At 28.0% G+C, this 22911-nt stretch overlaps 1 protein-coding gene across 17 annotated transcripts in view; it reads left to right on the top strand.

The window, feature by feature from the left end:
* The window catches only part of LOC107442127 (neuron navigator 2), a 524062-nt gene that overhangs the window by 345457 nt on the left and 155694 nt on the right, over nucleotides 1-22911 (top strand). The window lies entirely within an intron of this gene.

The following is a 22911-nucleotide window of genomic DNA, read 5'->3' as shown; positions in this document are numbered from 1 at the left end:
ATTTGCCATAGATACATTTTGACTATTAAAAGGTTCATTTTTGCTAATATCTAACAAAATGACAGTTTGAGTGATGCTGCTATCTTTTATAGCTCTACTAATTAACTTTTATCGAATTAACATTAGGGACACTAATAAAAATATTAAAGTAAAAACGGTGAATTTGGTTTTCTTATAAATTTAATGAGATTAAGATTTTCTTAATTATATTCTAACATTCTGTCATTTTTTTCAAATATTATTCTGTCATCATTTTTATTTTTAACAAAAGAAACGATTTCAATTCGCGCGTATTATGTTTTGTCACACGGATCAGGTTATTTTATAATTGGGAAAATTGGATAATTTTAGTGAATGGTTTATTTGGGTATTTACCGTTAATTCAAAAAGAAAGACAGACAAATTGTAAGAAAACCATTTATTGATAAGTTTAATATTTGTTGTTAAAAATTTATTATTTTATTAATACTTCATTAAAGCATTTTATACAATTCATATAAGAGTTTAATATATAATGTATTTTTATTTAACTTGGTTTTGAGAAAAAAAATTAAAATTTGTATAGATTGTTTCTTAAAACTTACTTTCATACATCAGAAATTCAAAATAAGTTTTGCAAAGAAAACCACACTTAATATTGTATAATGAAAGGAATAATAGAGTAGGTATTTCAGCACCGAAACTTTTTCATACATACTTATATTCTATTAATGCAAATGCTATATTTTTCTTAGATTTATTTGCACTATGATAGTTCTGGTATTGAAAAACTTATTTTCATTGTTATGGTTTCAATATTTTATCTACTACAGTATTAAATTTTTTATAGTATTTGAGTACTTAGATTTATTTGGTTCATCATTGTTTTAGTATTGGATTTTTTACAGTATTAGAAAATTGCAATATTTTCAGTATTGAAAGCTAATTTATAGCCTTAATTCAAATGGTATTTCGTATTTCTTTCAAAATGAGTTTTTAATAGTAATTAAAGAACCTAGTTTTCATAATTATTTAATTTGTATTAAAAATAGTAATTCTTATTTACGTAATTATTACTTCGTAATTATTATTACGTAATTATTATTTCTTAATTATTTTTCGTAAATATTATTAACTGGTATACATTATTTACGAATTTTTAGAACTGAATAAAGAAAAATTTGTCAAGACTCATTTCTAATTTCGACTAATATTTAAGAAAAATTATAAACAATAATATTTAATACAGAAATTTAATATTTTTGTTACAACTATTATATGCTATAAGTATATAGTTTTTATTTAGGACAATTGATANAATTCAGAGGCACAAATGATTCAAATGTGCCTCTGAAATCAGAGGTACAGTTTTTAGAGTGTAGGTACTTTCTCTGATTACTATTTGCTGTAAGTATATTACATAAGTGCAAAAAAAGTTTTATTTGTAGAATTCGTATACTTCAAAGTCATTTTAATTTAACTCAAATACTTTTTACATATTAATTTTTCGAATACCAAACAAAATTAATTGTTCAAAAAACTACTGTCATATAGTAAATAATCTTTGTATAAATAATAGATCTTATTATCTAAAAGTAAATCGTTTCTTATTGCCGGCTTTTAAAAATCCTCTACATTTTATCTTTCGTAAGTGCCACTTATTTGATATAGGTTAAAGTGTTGTTTGCCTTCCTTTACACAACGGTTTTCTTTCAAGTGCCACAAAAAAATATTTTGATTCTAGTAAACATTTCATAAAGCATATAAAAGAATCATTTATAAATATCGATAAAGAAATAATTTACATTTTTCAAATTAATTTTGATTAGATTACGATAATTTTTTTCAAGTGCCGCATCAGGCAGAAAAAAGAGAAAAAAGAACATATTTTGATTCTAGTAAACGTTTAATGAAGTAAATAAGTGAATCATGCATAAATATCTTATGACATAATAGTTAAAGTTTTTCAAATTAATTTTGTAGTTATGCGCTATGGATAAAATAACAATAAAAGAAAATTTAGTTTTGTAAATTTTGAATAAAGTATATAAAAAAATCAAAAGATATTAATTTATATATTTTAAATTGATTAAGATCAAATTTTAAGTGCCACATTAGAAAGAAAAGGTGAAAAAACAAACATATTTTTATTCTAGTAAACGTTGAATGAAGTACATAAAAAAAGTAATGCATAAATATCTTATGATATAATAATCTACTTTTTTAAAATTAATTTTGGTTAGGTTATGCTCTATGTTTTCAGTGCAAAAACATATTTTAAATCTCGTAAATATTCAATAAAGTATATATAAATAATCATTAATGAATATCGTTTAGGAAATTTACATTTTTCAAATTAATTGCGATTGCATTCAACACAGTATGATAAAACTTTTTAAGTGCCATATTAGAAATAGAAGAGAAAAAACATATTTTCATTCAAGTAAACGTTGAATGAAGAATATTAAAAATTCATGCATAAATGCATAAATACCTTATCTCTTAATAATAAAATAGTTAAAGATTTTCAAATTAATTTTGGTTAGGTTATCCAAAATGTTTTTAAAGCCATATAAAAAAAAATATTGCATCTACTAAACATTAAATTACCATTTATGAAATTGTTTAATAATCATTGAATAAAAATGAAAGAATTTTTGAATCTAGCAAACGTTCAACTCAATATATACTATACTGTTCGAATTAATTGGGACAAATGAAAAAAAAGTGGTTTATTGAAACTTTAGCTTTTAATCATTACATACCTTTAGTTACATTGATACATGTCTGTATTAATATGAAGTATGTCCTCCTTTAGCAGATATGACTTCAAGAACACGTTTTGGCATTGATTCCACTAGTGTAGCGTACATGTTCTTGACTTCATCGTCGTGGAACCATACTTGAATAGCACTTTTTATCATTTGTTCTGCTGTCGTGCAATTCATCTTGGCTAAGCGATTCTTTAGAATNTGGATATATATATATAAAAGTATCACGCATAACTATCCGTTAAGAAATAATTTACATTTTTCCAATTAATTTTCATTAGATTAGGAGTAAGAAAAAGTAACCTTAAGGCTATAATTGTCCAGCAGAGAGACGTCACTATCATAAACTACTCGTACTCGATGGTCACTCCAACATAGTTTAATGAATTTCCTTCTTTGGTTATTATTACTTTTTTCCCATCTGTGAAAGTACAGTTCTGACCTTGAGGTGGTCTTTAATCATATTTTTATAGGCAAATTTCTCTCGCTTAATTGTTAACGAAATGTATCTCTCGTTTTACTGTAGAAAATTAAATCTTTCTTGAGTGTATTTCTTTGCAATCTTTTTTTTTCTTTCATGAGTACAAATCTTTTAATTTTTTTGACATAGTTATATATGATTTTTTTTTCTTATTTCATATAATTGACTGTGTGAAACTTATTTATTTAGATATTATATTATAACTTCCTTGAAGTAATTAAAATTTTATATTATTGTAGAATATGGAGCGCATTTTATTTCTTTGAGTTCAGATAATATTGACTTTCGTTTTATTTGTTTAAACAATCGGATTTTATTTTTATTTCTTTTATGGATTTAGATAATAATAAGATATAAGATTTAAGATATAAGATTCAGATACTCAATAAGTAGTCATCTGTTTGTACAATTTTGATGTTTCAATTTTTTATTTTAACTCTTAGAATTTTGGGTACTTTTGTGCTTAATTCCGAAAGAACTCCCCTTGTCTTCCGGGTCGAGTTAAAAATTACAAGTCCACGGAGTTGAAAGTCATTAACTCAGAATCGGGCCAGCTTTTCAATCGCTGGTTATAAAATTATATGAAATGTATAGATGAGTACTAAAATGCATAAATGAATAGTAATTTTAGCATTCGCTTTAAATACAGTAAAGTTTTTTCATAACTGTTGTTCTATTTACATTAACTGATTACATAAATTATTTCAATAACTATTTAACAACGTTTACACTTGCTTAGTGCATAAAAGTTGAAGAAAAATTAATTGCAAAGTTTAATATTTACAAAAAGTATATCTTTATTGATTTAGTGTTAGAAATATCTTGTTTCTTTTTGCTTACCTTAAACTATTATTTATAGTTTTTAATAAAAAAAAAATATAGGGCACTTTAAAGCAATTAACTCACAAATTATTTTTAAAAAAATCGAAATCAAATATCAAGGTATTTTGCACAAAAAATATCCACGTGGAGCATCAGTGTTAGTTATTACTGATAGTTATAATAGTTTTTCATAGCCTTACTAGAACAGCGCATCGATGAGATCATTTTCCGCATCTTCTGCAACTTCCTGGGAATTCCCATCTCTGGGCGATCAATATTTTTATTATACTCCCACGCAACGTAGTAATGATGCATTTCTCTTATTTTGTCGCCAACTTTCTTGGATCCTTTTGTCTGCTTTCTCTTGTTTGCTTATTAGCTTGCCAAATTCCTACTATTAACTTAATTATTAGACATATGTTTTTTTATTAATATTTTGAGTTAGTTTGCATTTATTAAATCCTCCTAATCATTTTTTGATAGGATAATATTATTTATTGATTGAATCATAAAATGAACTAAATATTTGTGAAAAAAATTCAAAATAAAAATTAATTATGAAATTGTAGCTTTCTCATAAAAAAAACTGAATATTCTAAAATTTTTTATCCATAAATATTATTAATTAGTGAATTTGAAAAATAAAATTTCTGCATATTCCTTAACGGTGTATTTTTTTGTCATTTAATGCCTTCCAAAATATTTAATGTCTTCCAAAATATTTAATGTAAATATTAAATTAATATTAGATTAATATTAGATGTTAATATTAAAAATATTAAAATTTCATTTGTTGCCCTGTATTTTCCCTGAGATTCTTAGAAAGTTCCAATTTGATTATGTAACTGTTAAGAAGAATAAAAATAATTTATGTGATTGATAACAGCACTATTTAACAGTTGCCTAAATTAATAATTGTAAAATATTTATATATTTAATAAGCATAACTATTTCATACTTTACATTTTTTTTAAAATGAATCATTTATTCATTATTTTTAAAAAATAAATTATTTATTTAAAAAAATAGTAATCAATAAGCTGTATTTAAGAAAAATTTTCTGAAATATTGTATTGACATGGAATAAGATTTTTACTATTCTTGTTCAAATAGATGGATTTACTCATTTAATGCTTCGATAAAATAAAAGTAAAAAAGTAGTAAAACTGTTGTCATAAAAATCTACGATACTATAGCTTCTCGAATTTCATTGTTGCATATTTGACATAAGCCTGTTCTATTTTTTTTTTTCAGTTTTAAGATGAAGATGACCTTTTTTTTCCAAATTTATTGTATGTGAGAGCACTTTCTGTTGTAAACACTTTTTATACCATCAATATAAATATCAATGTTTACTGCTGCATTAAATATAACAAATTTACAATTTCATTTTATAGTACAGGATTATTTTAAGCTCTTTCCTTATTGTTATTTCGGGGAAAAAATCAATAAAATTTAAAAACTCACTCAAAAGAATTATTTATGATTTTTTTAACCCATTTCAAATATTATTAAATTCTTTTATTATTAAATTTCACCTGCAAATTTTTAAAAGCATTTTTCCTTGCACAAGCAAAAATGAAAAACTATACATTATTCACCCCATTATATTTCTTTTTTATGCCACTTTACGTGCGGATACTATAAAGAATAATCAAACTAAAGCACGATTCTAGCGTAAATCACCGTTAAAATTCATTCTTATCGAAGATATAAATCTTAATTTAAAAGCATCTAACGCACGGGAATATGTGTGAAAGAAATATCAAAGTCAACTGATTGCTATCTCTTCTGGTCAAATCGTTTTTAACGACAGACGGGCCACATACTTTTCCAAAACGTTATCTTTAATTCACTGAAAGAAGTTAATTTTCATGAGCTTGGCGAAACAGAAGAATTTGTAAAAAATATTTCCATATCCACTCTTGTTCATTCTTATCACAACTTGAAAATTACATAAATAGAAATGAAAGAGCTGATATTTTTATTCTTATCTCATAAGAAATGCTTTATTTTTCTTTACGCAAGGTTATCAGCCAAGAATTTCAAATGACTTCCTATTTACAGAAGTTACAACTTGCTGGGTGAACGGAGATATTGCAAGTGCTCTGTTTTATTTTTCGTTCATGATTAACTGTATTCGTACATGAATGGTCCAGAATCTAGAGCTTTGTAATATATCGTAACATAACGATATTATTAAATATTTCGATTAAATACATTTCAAAACATATTCTCACAATAAATCGTAAATTTTATACCTTAAATTAATAAAATGCATTAGGTAATTTACAACACTAATAATATCGCGATAATTATAAATAGCATTAAAAATCGAATGTTGTAATATTGTAAACATTATCCTCTACGATATTTTTCAAACATGATAATATCTTAATATCTATTGGTTATGCAAATACCAAATTAGATGATATCGAGATAATTATCAAGAATGAGAAATATCGAATACGGTAATCTCATCGCCTAGCAGGATAATATTATTAGAAATAATGATAAATATGGATATTATCGTATCGAATTTCTTGTTATTTTTTACCCATTGTTTTTTTTTTAAAAAATCATGGTTAATAAAATGATAAGAAAAATTATTAAAAAATAATTTTTTTTAAAAATTGGGGAAAGAAAAATTGTCATATTTAAGGATAATGTGAGTTAGCTAAATTGAAAAAGAAAATATCGCAATATATCATTAAATATCGATAATTTTGAGGCAAACTTTTTCTCTGCTTTTATTTGTACATGTATTCTTGATACAAATTGCAATATTTTTATTTTTTAAAGGAAAATTCTGGCTAATAAATCCTAGAAAATCCTACGAGAATATAAAAGAATTCTAGAGTTTGTTTTCTATCACTAAATTATTCGTGTGTGCTATAGAATAGAATTGAATTTCGCCTAAATTTTATTTCTTCACTTCATAACAAATTTTTTCGCAATTTTCCAAATACTCTGGTGACTCTTCAAATTCTCATGTGATAAAAATAGATATAAAAACATTCATGAAATGGATGCTTCATCTCTATATGATATTTATGCAGTTTTTTCTAATACCATTCTCATTCTTGTAAAAGCCTAAAATTTTGAGTATCTAAACTTTTAAAATATTTTAGCGTAAACTGTTCAAAATATATTTAAAATCTAATAAGGATAAACCAATATCTGTGACAAAGCTCAGAAGAATTAACCAGTGAATCGTTGTTTTTTTTAATTTTTTTTTAAAATTAAATTCTAGTAAACAGAACGACATGCATTTAGTCATTAACTTTCAACACCTTTCAACAACTTTCGCTTTAAAATTGTGTTTTTTTTTAATTTGCGTAATTGTTATTGCTTATTTTTTGTAGAATTTTCATTCTGAAATTACGGCAAAATAACCGACAGTAGTCTGTCCATCCAATTAACCGTAAAGTTTACAGTGAGGAATTTTTTTTTACCTTTATGGTTTTGAAACCATTTAAAACTAGTATGGTTATAAAACCATAAACACAAAACTATAAGGTTTTTTATCCATTTATATCTAGCATGGTTTCAAAACCGTAAAAAAGAAAATTATCTGGGCATCGGAGTTAGGCTTTTCGTTAGGTAAGGAGCATTGGAGTTAGGTTGTCTTTGGGTTGTATTTTCTCAAATGAACCGCGGAATGTCACTTAACTAGTTTACCTGATCGTGCGATCTATCTCGAGAGAGAGCAAATGCTAGCCTTTTTTGTGTTAAGCAGCTTAATGGTGCTGCCATTTATTCATGAATGAGANTTTTATCAATCTAAATATTGATTTTAATACTTTTATGTTACAATTTAGGCAGATTTTTTTGATTAAGTAACGTTAAAGTGTTCCCCAGTTATTGTCTGATTTCAACATATAATTTTTGTTATTGATTCTCAATATTTGTTGATGTTAATTATATGCAGGGGAGAAAATATGTCTGACCACGTGAACAAGGCTTTGGTGGAAATTCAGATAGCAATGGGAAAATCTTTGGTCTAAAAAGATTCATACAAAAATTTTTGTTAAAAAATGTGTCGCTTTGAAAAATTTGTTAAAAGAAACGTATGTCAATCTGTGCATTTATTAGTTGGAATTCCGTTAGTTAGTAAATGAGACCTTAAATTTAATTTAATAAATTATTGCTGATCGTTAAGACACGGTTCCCAGCAGATCACCGAAGTCAAGCATCACTGACTACGGTCAGTGTGCGGGTGGTTGACCACTTGGATCAGTCTGCGTAGGGACCGGGGGTGTGCGGTATTGGTCCTCGTTAAACTGTTCTACCGTAAAGTGCTCGACTTTGCATGCAGGTCGTCGGACTACCGAATATTGAATACGGTATATCACGACCATTATCGCATAGCAGGATAACATTATTAGAAGTAATGATATCTATCGATATTATCGTATCGTATCTAACTCCAATGCAAATCTCTTGTTATATTTTACCCATTGTTTTTTTTTAAAAAATCATGATTAATAAAATGATTAAAAAAATGCTTAAAAAATACTTTTTTCAAAAAATTAGGGAAAGAAAAATTGTCATATTTGAATATAATGTAAGTTAGCTAAATTGAAAAAAATATATCGCGATATATCATTAAATATCGCGAAATATATCGCGATCATCATTTTGATGCAAACTTTTTCTCTGCTTTTATTTGTACATGTATTCTTGATTCAAATTGCAATATTTTTATTTTTTAAAGGAAAATTCTGGATAATAAATCCTAGAAAATCCTACAAGAATATAAGAGAATCCTGGCGTTGGTTTTCAATCAATAAAATATTCGTGTGTGATGAACATGACTATCATGAAATGGATGCTTCATCTCTATATGATATTTACGTAGTTTTTTCCAATACCATTCTCATTCTTGTAAAACCATAAATTCTTGAGTATCTAAACTTTTACAAATTCAAAAAATACACTTTTTCAAAACCGTAAAAAAGAAATTTAACTGGACATCAGAGTTAGGCTTTTCGTTAGGTAATGAGCATTGGAGTTGGTCGTCTTTGGGTTGTATTTTCTCAAATGAACCGCCGAATGTCGCTTAACTAATTTATCTGGTCGTGCCATCTATCGCGAGAGAGGGCAAATGCTAACCTTTTTTGTGTTAAGCAGCTTTCTGGTGCTGCCATCTATGCATTAATGAGAGTATCGTGTTCTAATAGCCCAGGGTCACAAATTGGTGAATGCAGAATGCTGGAAAATCTTCATGTGTTGAAGGGAATTGAGGAATTGTTTCGTCAACGCTGACTCGAACCCCCGTTCTGTCGGTCATAAGATTCCTATATTATCTCTTTCGGTTGAAATATGTACCCAGCTTCACGGAACTAAGTGGCATCATTGGGTTTGCCTTGTTGGTGTGATAAAAATCTGGTTTTTTAACCGTATTTACGCGAAAATCTCACTATTAACAGTTTGAATACATTCTTATTTACGGTTATTTGACTAATTTGTTTGAATATGGTAAAATAACAATTAAATAAATTGTTATTTAACAATTATTTGGTGAAATTTCTAACATTGTATACTGATATCAGTAAAAAAATTTATTAACTGATATCAGTATACATTTATTAATTATATAAGTAATTCTTGTTAATTATATTGAATATTATAAGATTATTCTTATAATCTTATAATATTCTTTATTAATTATATAAGTAATTAGTAATTAAAAATAATTTTGTTTCTATATCCGTTTAAGATAAACTGTTACAACAACAATGAGATTTTACATTTATAAATGTCCGTTACCTTACCAGACACTTCAAAGGAAACGACAATTTGTCTTAACCAGCTTTATAATTGCTATTTTTGCAAATTAGATCAGCAAAAACATCAACTATTGTTTTACCGGATTAGGAACAGATCCATGTGACACTTTCTAAAGCAGTGAATGCAAATCAAGCTATCAAGTAACAACAATAAGTTTTAATTTATCTTTCATTCTCTTGTTGTTGGAACAACGCTTTGAACTGTATTCTTTCTTGACATACACATCATGAAAATCTCTTTCAGACGATAACAGTTTTTCTTAATTATTCTTTCTAGCTTCTAGCTCCTTTTATCCACCATATAACAAGCCGGATAAAAAGAATGCTCTAAAAGCCCTGAGGAGTGTAATCCCAATTATACCAGCTTTTGTGATATTAGTGACCTTTAACTTAGCAGGATTACATAAATAGTTTTTTTTTAAATCTTTTAAATGGTGATTAGTTTTAGAATGCTTTTAACCCTCTTAGTTTATCGCTTCGCTTGTAATGGCTTGTGGTAGGTTTTAGAGTATTCGTAAAGTATAATCCTTTTTTTTTCTTCTATTCTTTGACTTTTTGGATTATTGCTTTTTCTATTTGTATGCCCTTTTGCCTATGATGTAGGGCAAATAAAAAGATTATTTGCTTTTTATGATCACTTCCTGAAACTTCTAATTTAAAAATATATTGATTTTTATAGTTTCTTAAAGTAACATTTTTATAATCAGTTCTATTTATACTAAATTCATAGTTTTCATTTTTAAGGAAATGATATTTTGTTCCAATTTAAAGTGCAACGATCATTTATGAAGATGTTTTCATTCTAATAATAGTATTTATTTGAAGAATTATAAATAATATTTTGCCTTCTTTATTTCAATTTTTATTGTAATAATTGTTTGAATTTTTAATATTTATTCATAAATATGTTTGTATACAAAATTACTCATCACTGTATTTTTAAGCATATTACCGCACTTCTTAATTAGATTATTTATCGGAATACTAATTAACTTACTACTGTTTTTTGCTGATATCCTTATCTAAGGGTTTTTAGACTAAAACAGTTGTTATAAATAGTAAAGAATGGGTGGAAAATTAAAATTTCATTGTTTTTAGCTTTTCATTAAATATCTGTACTCCTCAGCAGTCACCATTAGATAAAAAAATAAAAAAAAGCGACATCAAATATTGTAAAAAGAAACTCACTTCCCCTTCCCTTTTTGTCCTGATATTCTATTTTTGATTTTGTTTCAGATATTTAAAGTGCAGTAATCAGTGCATTTTACGCAAAGTATAATATTTTTTTTACCTATTCGCTTAATTAGTTTTTTTCCCCATGCCATATACTTTACAGTGTTGACTTTTAATTTTAAGAGCGTATATATATATCACTATTATGAATGAATGATTCTTTCTATAGATTAAAAGAACGAGAAAAGAAAAAAAAAACAGAAAAGAAAGTGACTAAATGAATCAGTAAATCAGTAAATATACGAAATATTGTAAAGTCGAAACAAATTATGAAAGAATAAAAAATAAGTTTGCAACCTACAATTTAGTGTGCGGCAATCGCTGACAGCAAAATGTTTCAGCTGATCATTAATATCACCATTTTTTTTAAAAAAATTTCGCACATTTTTTCATGAATTTCTATGTTCTAAGTATCTTTTATTTAAGACTGTGGCGTATAAAATAAAGAACTTGTCTATCTATTTAAGCGTTTAAGATTATCAAGACCTTCGGAAATATGAGATTATCAAAAAATTTTCAGCGACATGTATTTCAAACAAAAAAATTACAATTATTCTGATATTCTGAAATCATTAATCAAAACGAATTACATATTATACACAGTTAAAAATTCCATTCTAAAATTACGGCAAAATAGCCAGCAGCAGTCTGTCCATCCAATTAATCGTGAAGTTTACGGTAAGGAACATTTTTAACCCTTTACAACAAGCATGGTTTAGAAACCGTAAAAAATAAATTTAACTGCCATTTTAGCTAAGCTTTTCGTTAAGTAATGAAAATTAGAGTTAGGTTGTGGTGTTTTATCAAATGAACCGTGGAATATTCATCTGGTTGTTTCACCTATCGTAATATATGGGAAATGTTAGACTTTTTTTGTATTAGGCAGTTTTACAGTGCTGCCATCTATGCCTGAATGAGAGTATCATTTTCGTACAGTACAGGGTCACAAATTGAGAATTGCGGGACACTGGAAACTCTACATGCGTTGAAGGGAGTGGTGGAAATATTGTGGCTTCAACGCTGTGAATCTGTCGGTTATGAGATTGAAAATTAGCTTTCTCGACTCAGCTGCAGGGAACAAAGTTGGCTTCATTTGGTAAGCCTAGTTTGTGCTATAAAAATCCGGCTGCTTAACCATATTAGGTGAAAACAGTTAATTAAATGTAATGTTTGAATCTGGTAAAATAACAATGAAACAAATTGTTATTTAACCATTTTTCCCGAGGAATTTCTAACAGTGAATAAAATTATATATTTGTTTAATTCTTAAGATGAACTCTGGATAAATTCAGCAGTTGGAAACCATTTATACATCGTATGCTTTCGGCATTAAATCAACCATTTTGGTATTGTCAAAATTAAGAAGTGACTCAAGACTTAGTAACAATTGCATGTTAAACAATTGTAAATCTCAAATCATTTAGTAAAATCCTCAAAGCATGACTAAATTACTCCCCCTTTCCTTGAATTCTTACGCTTTTTTAATGTTTGCTTTGTGCCGTTGAAAATTGACCATTCTTTTTTTTTTTTGTGTGTCTCTAATGATACCTCCACCAACAATCCAAGGTTGCAACTGGAAAAAAATTAACTTTTTTTTTCTGTTGCAACGTTGCCTTTTTTTTCTTCTCACCTTTTCATGTTCTATTCTTGTTTTCTTCTTCCAACCGATATGAAAAGTTTAAGGCGTAGACGACTTTAACGTCATTTTTCTGCAACTTCTTTCCCTTTTTGTTCACTCATAATCCAATTGAAAGTTTCTTAGCAAAAAGGATCCAACGTGATTTCTAAAAATTCCCGTATGCATTGGAGGTTATTACATATTTATTTTACATAACACTTAACATCCATTGAATTGAGTATGCTAATTATCATCTCATTACTCTCTCAATTTTTCTTATAATCCTTTTATATTTTGAATGACTAAAATTGCTTTTTTAAAGCTGTTGCTTGCTAATGTCGAATGAAATGAATTCAATCGTTACATTAGTTTAATTTGTTAGAAAAACACTATTTTTCATTTTTTTCTGTTTTTCCGAAAATATGAACTTTTGCATAAGTACTATCTTTATTAGAGCCAAGATACACATTTCATTGCGTAACTATTGCCCACACAATAGAATTGTCCCTGTAATTTTACTTTAATTAAGGTAACCCTCCCCCTTTAGAAACGAAGAAGTTCTAATCGTACTTAGAGTATTTTATTGGTTAGTTGGTCCAAGAATTCGAATCCAATGTTATTCCATTCGTATAGAATCACCTTCCTCAGATGATTTTTATTTATAATATTTATAGTGCAGAAAAAATAGCACCAAAAACTGTCTAAAACCAAACATAAAAAAAAGTTCTAGTCTGCGACAAACTTTTATGTAACCTCCTGATAGTAAATAATAAAAAGCTCTTTAGTGCGGCAAACTTTATGTAACCTCCTCATAGTAAATAATTGAAAGTTCTTTAGTGCGGCAAACTTTTATGTAACCTCCTCATAGTAAATAATAAAAAGTTCTAAACTGCGACAAACTTTTGTATGACCTCCTTAGAGTAAATAATAAAAAGTTCTAAACGACGACAAACTTTGATGTAACCTCCTCATAGTAAATAATAAGAAGTTCTAAACTGCGACAAACTTTTTTGTTACCTCATCGTAGTAAGTAATAAAAAGTTCTAAACTGTGACAAACTTTTATGTAACCTCCTCATAATAAATAATAAAACGTTGCACGAACTTGCGCGTTAGATGGAGGGGGAGGGGGGAAGGGAAACGAGAAAAACACGTGATTTTTGGCACCGAATTCAATGAAAGTAATTCTAGGATGATAAGTGTAATAGTTAAGGTGTTTTGAGAATTTTATGTAAAGTACATTTTCGTATTTGCACTTATTTACACATCTGAAATTGCTTGCTAATACAGCTATGCTAGTAATAAAGATCATTAATTTTTAAATGGAAAATAGCTGCTATGAAATTTTTGTTGTTATAAACTGCGTGGATTATAGTGCTCCCATCTCAGAGCATTCAGATAATACAGCACTCGATAATTTAGAGCATGCAGACTGAGACTTGATTTTTGAGTTCTGACTCATGATGAAATTTTCTTGAGAATTTTATTACAACTGAGCATTAAATAGCAATAATTTTCTTTTTTTAGTTGCTTCTTATATAGAGGATAGAATTTTTCATTTACTAGTTTCCCCCCCCCCTTCAATTGCATAGTCATCAAAATTAGTAGGGGCAAACTTAGTTTTAGTTTTGACTTCTATTTGAAACGTTGCGGTCACTGTGGCATTGATTCAGATAAATAAAATTTATTGTTTATTTTATTGTTTAAATAATAATTATTGTAATGGTTAAAATTAATTAATTAAATTTTAATTTCTATTAATTTGTAACTTTTACTTTTTTAGTATTTTTTATTAAAAAAATAAACAAAAAAATTAAATAAAAGTTTTTTATTAATTTTATTTTCATATTTTTCGGAGGGAGAATGGGTTTGTAGAAGAATTATTGAATTAAAATTTTAAAAAACATATTAGAGAGAAAAAGCGAACTAAAACCAAAACGAGAAAAACCACTCAATGTAAAAAATAATAATAATTGAAAAATGTCTTATAATTATATTCAAGTCTTTATAATTTAAAATATTATGAATATTAAGTATCTTAATACAGAAACTCAGTTTCCATTCTTTCCAACAAAGTATAATCATAGCCAAGTTCACTTTTCAAATTGTTTTGTTTAGTTTTTTCTATTTTTACTTTTTATTCAAAACTGTTTGCTATTCATTTGAATCAAAAAAACGTTTTGTGTTGTTCTTATGAAAAGATATTCTGTGGAGCATGAAATTCAAGACGTAGGTGTTGTCACATCTTCCTGTAACGGAGACCGTACCGGGCGTTTCAGTTTTTCATGCAGCTTTTCTCTTTTTTTAAATGTTCACTATTTTTCCTTCATTGTTTACTCTATCTTTATTTATTCTTTGTGAAAAGCAAAACAATGAGGTTTACGGCTATGCTTTTACCCGCTTTAATTGCCTCTCAAATGGTACGTTATTCATATTATGCAACCGTTTGCTAATCATTCATTGGAAACTTTACCTATAAAGTTATTTTTTTAAAGAAATCATTTTTTTTTTTTTGTTTTTTTTTCGTAATTTTCACTGCAACTTGCTAATTCTAATACTTCAATAAATTCTTTAGAATAAACTGCAACATGAATACATTCTTTTATTCAAGAAAAGAGATTAATGTGCATAACTAGAATTGTTTCTTAAATCTCTCTTTAACGCTCTCAAGACCAGCAAAAGAAGTAAGAATCCCCAGGCACGCACGTTCCGAGTTTTATTTTATTTTATTGCGTTGGAACAGCCACCTTAACTCTGAGTTTAAGACTACCAATGTTCAACTCCATAGCCTTATAATTTTAAACCAAACCCAGAAAAAAGAGAGCTCCTGGATCAAGAATTGGGACAAACTAGGAGTTTTTTGATGGAACTAACCCTCTTTTGCATTGCATTGAGAGCGAAACCACGAGAAAGGGACGAGGCGATGGGATTCTAACCCATGATCCATACTGAGGATATTTTACTTCAGTATTCTAGTCGGTGCGTGCTGGGTACAGAATTCGTATCACCGTGCCACCGCTGACATTCGAAGCGTTACCTCATTGGGAGACGAACGCTCCATCTCATGAGCCACCGCGACTCCGAGTTAATGCGCACTGAGGAGATTGCGATCACATCTGTGTAATCTTGACCCGCTTTTATCAGAAAGACTCTTACTACATATGATGCTGTGGGCTGGAAAGAAAATCGTGCAATTGCGGTCCTGAAAGTGTTAAAGTAAATCCCTTAAGAAGCGATGGATCGTCACCCTACTAAAGCAGGTCATTTGGTGTGTTACTTTGTCCAAAATCGGATATTCATTGTTATAGCATCCTACATTTAATTTGACTTGCAAAATTTATATCTCTGATACACTTATCTAGTAATTCCCCTAACATAGTAATCGCCAAACCGTCGATCGCGAGCTACTAGTATCTCGCAGTGACATTTTCGGTACTTCATATTCACGCTGAGAAAAATTTTGATTCTTTTGGTACTCGAAATGTAACATTTTGATGCAAAAAAAAATTGGCTATTTATTTTTTCATTATTTTATTTATGTATTTATTAATTTTTTTTTTTTTTTTTGCGTTGAAGATTAGAAACGATATGATAGTTCAAAAGTTTCGCAATTCTGTCGGATGCTGTCCCAACACCATACATATGTTACATAATATGATGCAGTGACCAAAACTTAGCCCTTAAATTTCCGTTCTTGGACGACGTTCTAAAAAGATATTTTTGCAATTTGTGTGCTCAATATTTATATGAACGAATGGAAGCAATTTTACGAGCAAAAAGTTGATAACTGTGGCATTTAAAATTTGTGTTTTGTATTTTTTTGATGAAAAAAATAAAAAGGAGGAAATAAATGAACGATATTGTATTATTTTTTTATACATATAAATGTTTGTTTTAAACTCTTATTTAGAATTTAAAAAGCATCTAAGTGTAAATCAACAAATTCTTAAAAATAGTTTCAGTATATCTAAGCAACTTCAACAGCTTCATTTTTGCCTATTAATTGCTCCAATCGTGCTCCAATTAGTCATTGCCAAGCTTCCTTTGCTCCAATGTGAAATGCTCTAAAATTTGTCCTNTTTTTTTTTTTTTTTTTTTTTTTTTTTTTTTTTTTTTACAAAATCATGCTGGACTTGTTTAAAAAAATTACTTTTTTGAAAAAAAATGGAAAATTGGTTATTAAATATTTGAATTATTTAAAATTTATTCATTAGGTATCAAAAATTTTATATATTTTGTCATAATTTCAAATGGACTTTACTGATTGCTCAAGATAATTTCAATGATTAACTCTCAAAAAGCGTTCTCATTGCGTCATAGCATTCCACCAAAATACCAACTAACATCTCTGTAAATAACATCTCTGAAAAACTGGTGTAAACCTAAACATTATATATAATACCTTGCATTGTTAAATCAAACTATTGTTGATTTTCGACGTCATTTAGTTTTTTCTCATATTCTCTTACTATTTCTTTTTCCTTTTTACTATGTTCATGTTAAGATTTATTAAGAATAATTTTTCATTTATATATCCACCAATAATTCCCAAATTATCTAATTAAAGCTCACTAAAACGAAATTTGAAAAGTAATGATACATATAGTAAATTTAGTTGTCTTTTCATGTTCGATGAATCTTTGTTAGTCAAGAAAACATTTCGTGTAATTTTATGATGATTTTCAAAATCATTACGTTGTCTGTTATTAAATTTGCATAATTCGACTATAGGGTATGCTTTACCTATGCATTTTAACCCTTTCTCTATAGTTGGAATAAATCCGTAAATGTTAAACCGCAACCGCAAGAAAGTTTAAAAAACAAAGTCAAATAAACATTTGAACTATTTTGCAAATTTATCATTTATAAGAGCAATGTTTAAAAAAAAATTAAAAAGCTGTTAGCCTTTTCAATTATTAAGTATGTAAAAATTTGTACTGAAATTTTAAATACGATTTTTCACCAGAAAATATCGACCTTTCACAATATCGTGATATTTTTTTTTTTTTTTTGAATTTCATTAAATTACAGTATTTTGACATTTATCAATGTTTTTGTTGCTCAACTGAAGAAAAACGCTTTCTCTAGATATTTTCTTAATCAGTTTTGTTAATCATCATAATTTTAAATAAATCGATAAGTTGCTGTATAAATACGAAAATAAATTTGTCGAATGAAATAGATTCGCGATTGTATCGTTGCTGATAATTATTGCAATATTGTCATAATCTATATAATTATCGCAATCAATAATTGTCATATTATAGTTATCGTTAAGCATCATTGTTGATAAAAAGCATGATATTGGAATATTCTTAAATTATTGTTGTCAGTAACAATATTATCGTTAGTGATAATTAATTTAGGAATGGAATTTATTATATGTGGTGAGAATATATTCCGAAGTATCTCGAATGTTTTTTTTTTTAAAAATGTATCGATATTTCAATTACTATCGAATTATGGATTTTCATATATATATATATTGCGCTGCTTTAGTGTAAATGCCTTTAAAAATAGTAAGGAAACCATTATATGAGACGTTGCTCTCTAGTTTGAATGAATATGCATATAATTATGAAAACTAAAAGACAAATCTGACAAGAGTATCATCAAATGTTTATAATTATTCTGCTCGTTTTGTGCAGAATTTCAATTACCCGCATGTCGAAACTTTCCTTTCTTTTATCTCGGAAGTACGGGAAGTAAGAAGCCCACGCATAGGAAGTTAAACATCCCTTGAACATTTACAGAAGTCATCTATCGCCTTTTGCTATTACACGATGCCACAATAGAAAAACGAATACACGAATATTACCTAAGAATAACCTTTGAAGGGAGGGAAAGAAGAAAAAGGTTAAGGAGAAATAAAAAATAAAAACCAACAAAAATATGGATTTTTTTTTTCTTCTCTTCTTTCGTCCCTTTGCTCACCAGAATTCAACTTGACTTTCAAACTTGAGCCATGGATGGCAACGTGACTCGGGGTGTTTTTGTTCCTTACTGAGTTTTTTTTTTTATTCTGACGACCCCGAACTTGAACGACCTAGAACTAACTGTATATAAAGTCAACACATAAAAAAAATATATTATTTTTCCGGAAAAAAGACATTCTTTGTGGGTGTGATATGATCTTATTAAACATTTTTCACAATATCAATTAAAATTTATGTATTAGTAGACTGTGAAGTGTAGATATGCGACACATCTTAAGTATTTCTTTTGGAAATCTTTGGATCTTTTGGAGAATCTACTGCGACAGCAAAGCTTTACGCAAACATTCTCATAATCAGCCAAAGGAAAAAAAATCCTCATAGCTTTTTTTTTTCCAAATAGAATACTTATATTTAACATACATTTAAAACTTTTTCCTTAAACTTTCCTTTTTTATCACGAAAATAACAATAGTATCAAGCATTATCATCCGTGATATTATCGTGTCGGAAAAGTGACATTCTTGAAAAGATATGTCGAAGATGTGAATCGAACTCAGAACCACATATTGGTCTTCATATTTGAACCACATATTGGTTGAATGTTTTTTTTTAGCGTATGGCTTTGTTGGAAGTCTATCCATATAATACAGACAAGATATACAAAGAGCGAGAATATGAGTAATGAGAATACATGAACAAAAAGAATGTATTGCAATTAAGCAACGTGAATAATAAACGAAAGCATTGAAAATTAAGGATAACAAAATTAAAGTGACTTTCAGTAAAAAGTGTCAGACAAATGGAAGCACGGAAGTGTTACAGATAATCCGTTATGGTTCTCGCTCCCCAATATAACTTGAGAATATCACCACTTCTTTGAGATTCTTTATTGTATTCTGTGCATGATAGTTCAAGCATTCATTTTACCTGCTCTGCAGATTTTACATCCACTTGTTGGAAGGATGCCAATGCTGTTTAGATGTTCTGCTAAACAATCACGACCCATTTTAAGTTTGAAATTGGCAACGCATTCCATGCGGGATGTATGGCTATAGTCTTGTGTGCTGTATTAATTTTATTGTAAATGTGCGTTCTTAAAGAACTTGTAGAGAGTCGCTAAGTTATCTGTTCTGTGTACCCATCTTTGCTAAAGAGTCGGCTTTTTCGTTACCATCTATACCTACGTGTGATGTGATCCATTGAAATATTGTAACTTTTTGAACTTGAATGATGATATAATCCGCACCAATTTTCAATTTGAAAATTTTGCATATTCTTTTAGTAATTCTTACACATAGCGATTTTTAATCTTCAAAAATCGCGCTGGAAATCAGGGTTAGTTTTTCTTTTTTGGGTACGCTTAACATAATTTTCTCTACCAAACTGTGAAAACCAATTACTTATTTTTACAGATAACACATTCCGACACGTTTTGACCGATTATACATTCTTTGATTTGCAATTTTTTTGTGCAATTTTTTTTTACTAAACTTTACTTGCTAAAATTTCTTAAAGTTTTGTAACTGCACAGGAGATTTTATAACCTCCGTATCCTGTCTTCTGCTACTCCCTCAACTAAATCGACAATTTTAGGATATTGTACCAACATTCAATACATAAATACACATTTTTGGACTTTTGACGTGGCAGTTTTAATCAGCGTTAAAACTACCAAAAAACTGGCACTCGTCAAAAAACTCTCCAACGCTGTGCATTAATGTATGTTAATTAAAAATACAGTTTTTAACCGCATCATTTACTCTTTACCTCAACTTTCATTTCTTGTATCGGCGATTAATACTAATAGTAGCAACAACTATTAATTTTTTTAGAAAATTTTTGACATTCCTGAATAACAAGATTTCCGGTCATTAAGAAAGCTAAAACCATTTACTATGCAATAAATGTCACTAAATATGAATATTTTATTCAAGGCTCTCCAGTCAAAAAGTACTTGGTATTATGACAACACCTATTTTAATTATTCAGCTCTTATTATTGTTCGCAAATTGAGTGGGAGGTTAGTCCACATCCTGAAGAAGCCGACACGCGCCAGCTATTGGCAGATTAAATTGCTCGACTTTCAAACATCCAAATTAATAGCTTACGCTTTAAAATTCGTAAATCCTTAATTGCTTAGTTGCTTACGGTTTACAAAAAAAAAGTCAGCAATTGACAAAAGAGCTTTTTCAACACATCGCCGAGTCTGCAATTAACCAGAACCGTAAACATTGCCTCTTAAAAGATGGTTATATCTTTAGAAGAAAATGTTTGAACCATCGTTCAAGAACTGCTTTTTGCCAGCTGTGTTTTGGCAATAATTCTTAATTCAGCTATGAACCGTCGCCGTGTTGAGTGAAGTTAACTTATTTTTAAAAGGTTTTTCTCCTTAAATTTTTTTTTTCTTTATTTTTTTCCGCTCGGAAAGTTTGAACTTTTCACTTTTCTTTCAGTACGTGGGAAATTGGGTACGGGTAATGAGGATGAAGATAATCATTGTACTTTCGCTTCTCAATTTTCATGTTTTCCCTGAAAGTTTTGATAGTTTTAACAACGATGTGATTGTTCGGAAATTTTTTTCGTTTGCTTTGATCTTGGAGTCTTTGAAGAGCTTGTTTGACACCACTAACGAGCTATCAATTTTAATTTATTTCTTTAAAATTACATGTCCTATTATTTTTCTGAGAACCTGCTGTGTCTTATTATTTCTTTTTAAATATGGAAATTTAACTATTTTCCAGAGATTTTAAACAGCTTCTTAACAAGCTTATGGCAACAAGAATGATTGCCTTTAAGGAGGCAGCATTTTTTCTTTTTAAACAAATGTTGAATGTTGAAAATGATTTGTTCTTTAATTTATTTTGCATTAGAAAATAAACTAGAGGGATTAGCTATTGGGAATGCAGATATTTAATGGATTTTTAATGCATATTTTTAATGGTGTAATTTAAGATATGATAATTTTTAGTTTTAGTTGGCCTTCTCATTAGTATTGTCTATTTTCTGCAGAAAAATTCATATAGATACAAATATAGATTACGTAGATAAATATAGATTCCTATACCAGATAATGTCTTTTATTGATAGTTTTTAAAATTTTTATATTTTTCGAATTGATTCAGGAACGATCTTTAAATTTAGTTTTCTTTTTAAAATTGTATGTTAAATTATTTTTTTCTAAAAAGGCCGTTTGTTATTTTTTAAATAACGAATTTTAACTAGGTTCTTGTAATTTTATCAATTTGAATACGCTAATGGCAACAAGAATCGAGATTATGAATGAACTAAATAGTATGGTGTTTTATCTGATTTATAATGTTGATGTATAAATGATGTTGAATCTGATTGTTGCTAGAAAACAGTCGATTGTTCCAATCTTGTTTAGATTATTTTACATATTTTTTTGTCTTTTTTAATTAAATCTCTTATTTGAAATTAAAGTACTCTTTTAGACTCACTAATGAGCTAAATTTACTTCCTCTTAAAAGTTAACTGTTTTATGATGTTTCCAAGAATTTATTGTATTTTATTTTCATATTTAAAATTATAGCTTTTTTCTTGTACTTAGAGCAGTTTAATTCTTCTTCTTGAACTTGAACTTGCAGCCACTTGAATTTCTGATGACATGTCTTTCGAATTTAATATAATGATTATCGTTAAAGCAATAACTAGTTTTTTAATACTAAAAAAGTTCTTTCATTTATTTCTCATTGAAAATAAATCAGACTAAAAAAAATTTCTCATTAGAATCAAAATTTTTTTAAAAATTGCAAATGGTGCTAAATTTTAAAGGAAATATTGAATGATACTTAAAATTTAAATATTTTTGTTAGGCATCTTAAATTTCGCGTTAGTCTACACTCAACGAAAATAATAAACACTCGGAGAACGAAATTCAGGTAAAATTACCGTACTGCATGGTAAAGAAATTTCTGTTTTAAAAAATAAATCAGATTAATAAATAAGAAAATACGGTATTTAAACCATTCATCTAGTTATTTTTGTGTTCATATTGTAACAGTTTACCAGAAATTCTAGTTCTCAAAATTGTATTTCTTATTACCACACATTTATTAAAAAATACAAAACTGAAAAGTAAATTAAATCGATTAATTGGTATTTATGCTCGTACTCTGAGGTATTATGATAAAATTTCCAAATTTCACCACAGTTACTAAATTTTGTCACAGATTATAAAATAGCATTTTATTGTTAATTGTAGCTGTAAAAAGTTGTATTGTTAATTGTACCAAAGCACTTCAGTAAAAATTAACGAGCTT

This window comes from Parasteatoda tepidariorum, chromosome 4 (assembly GCF_043381705.1).
Source record: "Parasteatoda tepidariorum isolate YZ-2023 chromosome 4, CAS_Ptep_4.0, whole genome shotgun sequence".
Lineage (NCBI taxonomy): Eukaryota > Metazoa > Arthropoda > Arachnida > Araneae > Theridiidae > Parasteatoda > Parasteatoda tepidariorum.
This window is presented reverse-complemented; position numbering and strand designations above follow the sequence as displayed.